The following is a 7,348-nucleotide window of genomic DNA, read 5'->3' as shown; positions in this document are numbered from 1 at the left end:
GTTTTGGGAAGGCTCTTCTTCCTGGTACTGAAGGTCCAGCTTCCTCCCACAAGCCATCTCGATGGACCTCCATCAGTACAGAACCAGGAGGCCACAAGTTGCGCCACGCAGAGGGCGAGGGAGGGCCGGAACAAGGACAAGGAACAACCCGGTCTCAGATAAGGACAGAGAGAAGAAGCGTGCGAACCGCCTAGGCAGGGACGCCCTGCGCGCCCACGTTGGGTGGGCGTGGCTTCCGCAGGCGCGGCCCCGCCCCTCGAGCGCCTGGCGGTCACGTGACGGCCGCGCGCGTCCCCGTCGGCTGCGGGCTCGGAAGCGAAGGAGAAAAGACTGCGAGGTGGCTGCGGCGGTGGCCGAGAGGTGGGCTCCGGTCGGGACGGGTGAGGAGCGGGGGGCGTGGGCTGCGGGCCTCGGCTGGGGCACTACGGCTTCGGTGGCTGCGAGGCGGCGATCGGAGTCCGCGGCGGGCGGCGGCGGGTCGAGGGCCGGTAGGACAGGGACGCCCTTGGCCAGCGCGGCCCGGACGGGCGCGCGGAGGGAGGCCGAGCTGGCGCAGCCCGGACTGTGACGGGCGCGGCCCCGGCCATTACTGCGCAGACAGGCCGGGCTGCGGGCGGCTCAGGCGGGCTCGACCGGGCCTCGGTCGGCCACGGGTTGCATGCTGCCTGCCCTGCCGCCGCCGCCGCTGTTCCTCTGGGTCGTGTCCAGTGCCCGGCGTCGACCCTTCCTCCTCGCGCTGGCGGAAGCTGCCGAGCGTTCTTGTTTTGATGGCTCCCAAAACCCGAAATCACCCTGAGGTGTCGGAATACCAACTGGGCCTCCCAAGCTGGGTGCATCTTGAGAGGCCCGGCTGTCGCTTTGTTCTGGTTGCTGGATGTAGAGTTCTTTCCCGTACCCTCCACCCCATCTGAGAGCACACGGCATCCCCATTGTTGTCGGTGTCTTATTTTCTGGATTTTTTTTTTTTAAAGGGCTGTGTGACATTGTTTTTGAGGATGTGGAAATGGAACCGTCCTCTAACTAGGTAAGATGTTCCCCACTGTAAGTTAGCACACGCATTCTGACAACTACATTTTGTTTTTTCTCAGGGTGCTCTTTAAGCTCTTCATAAGTTTTCAGAATTTTGTTTTCTTTTTGCAACATCGAAATACTAGAGAACTTAAAAAAGAGAGCAAAAAGGACAGAAAAGGCTTCATTCTTTGATTGACATTTTAGGTGCCAGGGTGTGTGTTGTTTTGTAAACTGGCTGTGTATCTGGAGCTTGGACATTGAAAGGCATGTATTCATAGAATTTGAATGCGTACAAAATAACAGTAAATAATCTGTATCGTTAGACTTTTAAAGGACATGTCATGTTAAAGAACAAATTAAGAAAAATACCCACACATATTAGTAGTTATAGCGTGTAAAGAGTCTGGGAGCTGTAAAAAACACATGAAAATAGGTGAAGTAAGTCTCATTTTACAGAAAACTCAAGAGTAAGTGCTACACTAAAGGTGGAATTTTGGATATCACAGAGTTTGTTTATGTCTTCAATGGGCCTGTGTAATGTGGACAGAGTGAAACCCTGGCACTTAAACGTTTGAAGGTTTCTTCTGTTTGATGCTGTTTAAGAACTGAGTAGAGTTGTAGTCATGGGGAAATGTCCCAAATAATTGGTCATTAGATAAGAGGAATGCAAAATAAATTTAGATAGATAGCTAGATAGTTAGATAGATAGATAGATAGATAGATAGATAGATAGATAGATAGTAGGAGACGGGTAGTAAAGTGCCACTTGGGAACTGTTCAGGGTTTTGTTTTGGTTTGGTTTTTTTGGATCCAACATGATTCCTTGACTTAGAAGAAGAAAATAATAGGAAGAACTTTTTCATATCCATCTGTTTAAAACATATTTCCTGTTAGCCATATATGAGTTTGAAAGATTTATCACATTTTCCTATCAGTATGAGAGATGGATGTATCGAGTCTTTTCTATCCCCTTGCCTGGTTGCCTTCTTGATCACAGAGTCTGAATTTGGGTAACTGCTGAGTGGATTAGAAACAGTTTTTTGAACATGGATACTGATTACAGTAGTCTACAGCTTCCTTTGCTTTTTTGTACACTTTCATGTACCTCTCTAGTTAGTTAATACAAAGCCTATTGTTAAAGACTGTTAATTCAAACGCTGTCCAGTTACAGAGGGGAGGGCAAAGCAACAAAAGCATAGGGCCGACTTGACAAAGGTCGCACATCCAGCCTGAAACATGTTAGATGAGATTACATGTGTTAAATATAAATAGAAATTAACAGTTATATCTCATGTGCTAATGAAATAAATACAAAGCTCACTTTGGAGAGAAGGAATTTAAAGGCTAACACTTACATGTAAGGACTGAAATAGAAGTAAATAGAGTCATAGAATGAGGCTTGTTAAGGGCAGCCATACACAAGACATAAAGATCCCTCAAAAGTGTGGAACAAGCAGGGCAGTGGTGGCACACACCTTTAATCCCAGTGCATGGGAAGCAGAAGCAGGCAGATTTCTGAGTACTAGGCCAGCCTGGTCTACAGAGTGAGTTCCAGGACCCCCAGGGCTATATAGAGAATGCTGTCTCAGAAAAAAAAAAAAAAAAGCATGGAACCCTACTTAACCAAAGTGAGTTTTGCTAGAACCCTTATTTCCAAGCCTACCTTAGACTTTTAAAGAAAGCTGATTGATGATAAAATACAAAGATTGATATGTTGTAACAGTTACATACTTGTGAATTTGGGAATCTTTCTTAAGAAATTTTAAGATGTGTTTGTTAGATCCCACTTGACCCCTACTCATTTTTCTTGTGTTTATAATAGACACATATATATATAAGTAAACATATTTACATAATGAGGTTTGAAGTAGTCCCCCTATCATTGATACGTTTTCTATACAGTATATTCTGTTTTGAGTAACTCTTATTTCATTACACCTTAACTTTAAATAGGAAAAGCAGAAAATGTTCAAGGGTATATAATTTGACATTTATAGTTTTATTTCTATCGTGATATGTTCATCTTTTTCCTTGATTTACCTTTTTTTTTCTTAAAGAGCCAATATTTTATTCAAGTTTATTATCTAGGGACAGTGGACTTTTAAAAAGTTTGGTTGGCTTAAAATTAATCCTAATTGTTTACATTATTAATCCTAATATTAATCCTAAATATTAACAATGTGGTCAGTAATTATAATTTAAATTTCTTCAATGGTTACAATTTTAAAATAATAAAATATAACTTTCTCAGTTTTTTAAAACTGGATTAATGGATAAAGATCTAAATTCACTGCTAATCTACAAACATACTTATATAAAGTTAGTCTGTCACTTTTTCCTCCATAATTGCTAAAGAACCTTGTTTCTTTTTTCTATTTTCATGTTACTTTATTCATTTGTATTGAATTTGGTATAATTTAAAAATTATTGTGGGAGGAATTATGTATATTTGAATTGTAGATGTTTGCTAAATTATTTCTAACACTTAGTTTAGCCCCCCCCCTTTGAAAAATCTTCTCTTGAGGAAAATAAAAACACCTTGTTGGGGGGGCTTGAAATATATCTCATTTGAAATAATGTGAAAATTATGTGCTGGTATCTTCATCTGACACCTGAGTGTTACATGCCATGTATATGCTGTTTTCTGCCTTTTGATATTGTAGTTTGCAAGGTTGTAGTAATGGATCTGTTTGCCACCTAAACCTATCACAACACAATATATACAGGGTTTTTTTTGTTTGTTTTCTGTATTTTGCATGTAGTTCAGTTTTTCTGTTCAGCAAGTAACAAGTTTGTCAGCTTCATGTTTTAAGGGAAGTGTGTCAATACTAAGACATTGTAGATCACTTTGGTGGGATTGTAGACTCCTGGAGCATTTAGTACTGAGGTCTGAGTTGTGCAGAATATAAAGTATATATGGATTTCAGATTATACACACACAAATGTATCCTATTAATGATTTTATTATTGGATGCATATTGAAGTGATAATACTGTAAATACACTAAGTTATATAAAGTACACTTTAACATTACCCTGTTTCCTTTTTATTAGCCTTAATGTAACTAGAAATTTGAAATTAGGTACTGGCTTCTTATAAGATAATGTTAGATTTTCCTAAGAGAAAGGGTCTTTTGGTGCTTTCTTTTTCCCTTTCCTTTCCTTTTCTCTTTTCTTTCTTTTTTTTTAATGAGAGAGAATATGTGTGTCTGTGTGTGTGTGTGTTTTGAGATAAAGCCCCAAGCTGGCCTGGAACTCCTGACAATCTCCCTGCTTTTGCCTCTCCAGTGCTAGGACAGTTTTCTTTTTCTTTTCTTTTCTTTTTTTCTGTTTGTTTTTTTAAAGATGTATACTTGAATTTAAATCCCATCTTAAAGTATCGCTCAATTCTAGACTTTCACTTAGCCATATACCTTCAGAACTTGATGTTCCTTCTTTGTAAATTGTATAGTCCCAATTTCAAGGCTGTTTCGAGGATTCAGTGGTCAAACTGATTACCAGTGCTCCCCTGACTTCAGTGGGCACATCGTCAGGAGATCTCACTCTAGTCTGGGATTCAAATTGTCATTTCCAAGGAACCCTCTAGTGGTCCTGATGCTGCTGGTCCTCTGAGACCTATATTTCTGTGGGCATTTTAGTTCATTTTCCTTCCCCCAAATTTTACTATTCATTTTGTCTCAACTTTGAAAATTCTGTGAGATACATAAATTGGAAAAAATCACCATAACCTGCAAGGTTTTAGAAAATATATGTACTTTGTCCTCACAGAGATACTGTGTACATCCTGTTTACATTTGGAAAATTATTCCCATTTAGCTGGAGCCAGGTTTGTTGATGGAATACTTTGATAAAGTTTGTCTCTGAGAGCCAAAGATTTTGAAAATGGATGCATAAATGGAGTAAAACAATTCTAAGGATGCACTGAATAAATTATGGTAGTATTTGAGTTTATTGTATTGTTAAAGATCTTTGGAGGACATAATAAAATCAGTAGCTTAAAAATTTGTGAAAAGAATTTCTAAAAGTTCTATCTTTTAGGTTTTTTAGAACAGAAAAAATATAGAGTGTAAAAGATGTATCAGGCAAAGTAAATGTATTTTAACCATGTTTTGAAAAGATAGCACATTAGTCAATGAGAAATGATACAGGGATGTTCCTTGTGGTCCCTTAGGAAGTTTTTCCTTTTAACTGCTAACCGTAAGTATAGTGGATAGGTGTGGGAGGTGAGTGTGTTCTGTTAAGGATGGGGTAGGACGGAGGAGAGAAAGTGGCCTTGTTCTAGTAAGATTCTCATGGTGTTTACTGTGTAGCTAGCTAGTTTTGTAAAAGACTACAATCTACTTAGGTGTCCAAGTGCAGGTGTTCTTAAAGATTTGTATGGGTTATTTCAAAACTTCTTTGCTTCTATTTGCTTTGATCTTTTAAGTACAAACCAGTTGTAGAGATTAAATATTTATGACAAGATAGGTAGGTGAATAGGCAGCGACAGTTTACTAAAGAGAAACTATGTAAGTAAATGCATGGAAGGAGAGAATTAAAAATAGGAACAAAATTTTTTTTCTCTGTATTTCAGTGGGAGGAAAAAGGCACCTTTCTTATTTCTAAGCAATGATTTGCCAAAATTTTTATAAGAAATGTGTGACCAAATTTTACAGGCAAGAATTTTACCTTATTCTTGGATTTTTACCTGCACTCTGGACAATCCTTAAGTAGTCATTAGTCAGGTGAATTTTGTGCTTGCTAAAAGATAGGAAGATGACAGGTTCTAGAGCTGCAGCTGTAATGCTCACTTACAATGGAAATTCTTTAAAGGGTTCTCTAACTTTATGTATTTGGTCGTTTCCAGAAGTGTACATTCTCAGAGGAAACCAAGGTATTTTGTGACTTAAGTATTGTGGTATTTAAACAAACCAGTTTAAATCAACACAAATTGTTTGTCAGTTTACCAGCCATTTAAAGATATGACATTTGTCTTGTCCTTATGATTCCGTGAAAAAAGTCAGTGTATAAATTAATAATGCCAATACTCATTCTATAGTAGAAAAATACATAAAATACAGGAGAGGGAAATAGTTTGAGTGACCATTCCTGTGCAGTGCAGTGAACATCATTGGGCATTTTATAAGCTGTAAAAGAGGAAGACTTTTAAAAGCAGGAGGATATACAGAATTATCAAGAGCTTTTTGGAGCATTGACTACTTTGATATAACTTTGGTATTAATGTGGAAGGCTGGTTGCCAAGGATAAATAAGAGGGACTTACTTATTTAGGGTTCAGAGACCTAAAGCCTTCATTTTCCTAAGGAGTTTGCCTTTATTGAATAGACTGGAAAACTACAATTTGGTGCCAAGTTTAGGAAGACCATGATCCATTTTTTCCAATGTGTTACTCAGAGACTTCATGAATGAACTTAAGGCTGGTTACATAATAGTCCATAGGAAATTCCCAGACTGTTGAGAATCCAAGATGACAAGATTTGGTGTGACAGTATGTAGGGCCAGAGAAGGTAGTAATAGTGTCTTCTCATTTTCTCTGACCATTAAGTGGCCAAGGCATGAAAACTGAAATGGCACATTGCAAGATTCAGCAGATGTAGGTGTTTATATAGACCACAGAGGAGATGAAAACGGGGGTTTTGTTAGGGGAGAACTTTCAGATGATTCTAGATTGGTCAGGAAAGGAAATGACATCAGGAATCGTATAAAGGAAAGAAGATGGGGAAGCAGCCAGAGGTCTCCATAACTAAAGGGCGGGTGTGGGAATGGGAAATGATCTGGAAGGGCCAGCACTTGTGTCTGAGAATGGGATTGGGACTTCTTTTAGATGACAATGCCAAGTGGCACTTTATTGCCGAGAGGAAGTACAAGTTGAAAATAAAGGGCAGTTTTAACTTTTTTAGACTAATTTCATCAGGATCTCTAGCCCCAAAATACTTACCTTTAAGAAGCTACACACCTGCTTCTAAAGAGTGAATATTGGAACATGGTTTAAGGACAGCAGAGAAGCTGGGCTGCTCATTCTTAGGGACAGTTAAGTAGGTTTGTGGGGCTGTTAGCAGATAGCATGAAGAGGATGGTATGTAGTGAAATGATGAAGTCAGCACAGCAGTGGTAGTCTCAGAAAAAGCCATGTTGAGACAATAAAATGTTTCCCTCTCACCTGCAAGTGGCATTGAGAGAAAATGGGCAGTGTCTGAGCAGGCTGTGGGAGGGACTTGGGTTGATAATCCTGTGTGATACCACTGAACTTTTTCGCACCACAAAAGCTGTGAGGAACTGTCAGAGCCTCTCAGGAGATAACTAACTATATTTAGGCTGGCTTGTCTTTCCTTCAGTCTC

At 39.6% G+C, this 7,348-nt stretch overlaps 1 protein-coding gene across 6 annotated transcripts in view; it reads left to right on the top strand.

The window, feature by feature from the left end:
* The first annotated feature begins 231 nt into the window (after positions 1 to 231).
* Positions 232 to 7,348, top strand: part of Rnf146 (ring finger protein 146) — a 19,501-nt gene continuing 12,384 nt past the window's right edge. For 2 of the 6 annotated variants that reach the window (XM_031380689.1, XM_031380694.1), the window contains exon 1: positions 232 to 360. The gene's annotated coding sequence lies outside the window, so the exon portion shown is untranslated. Of the gene's footprint in view, positions 381 to 971; positions 1,025 to 6,716; positions 6,743 to 7,348 lie in introns of those variants that run through there. The other 4 variants (XM_031380690.1, XM_031380691.1, XM_031380692.1 and 1 more) reach the window with 4 other exon arrangements.

This window comes from Mastomys coucha, unplaced genomic scaffold (assembly GCF_008632895.1).
Source record: "Mastomys coucha isolate ucsf_1 unplaced genomic scaffold, UCSF_Mcou_1 pScaffold2, whole genome shotgun sequence".
Taxonomy (NCBI): domain Eukaryota; kingdom Metazoa; phylum Chordata; class Mammalia; order Rodentia; family Muridae; genus Mastomys; species Mastomys coucha.
Note: the sequence above shows the minus strand (reverse complement) of the source record. Positions and strands in the feature narration are given on the sequence as shown.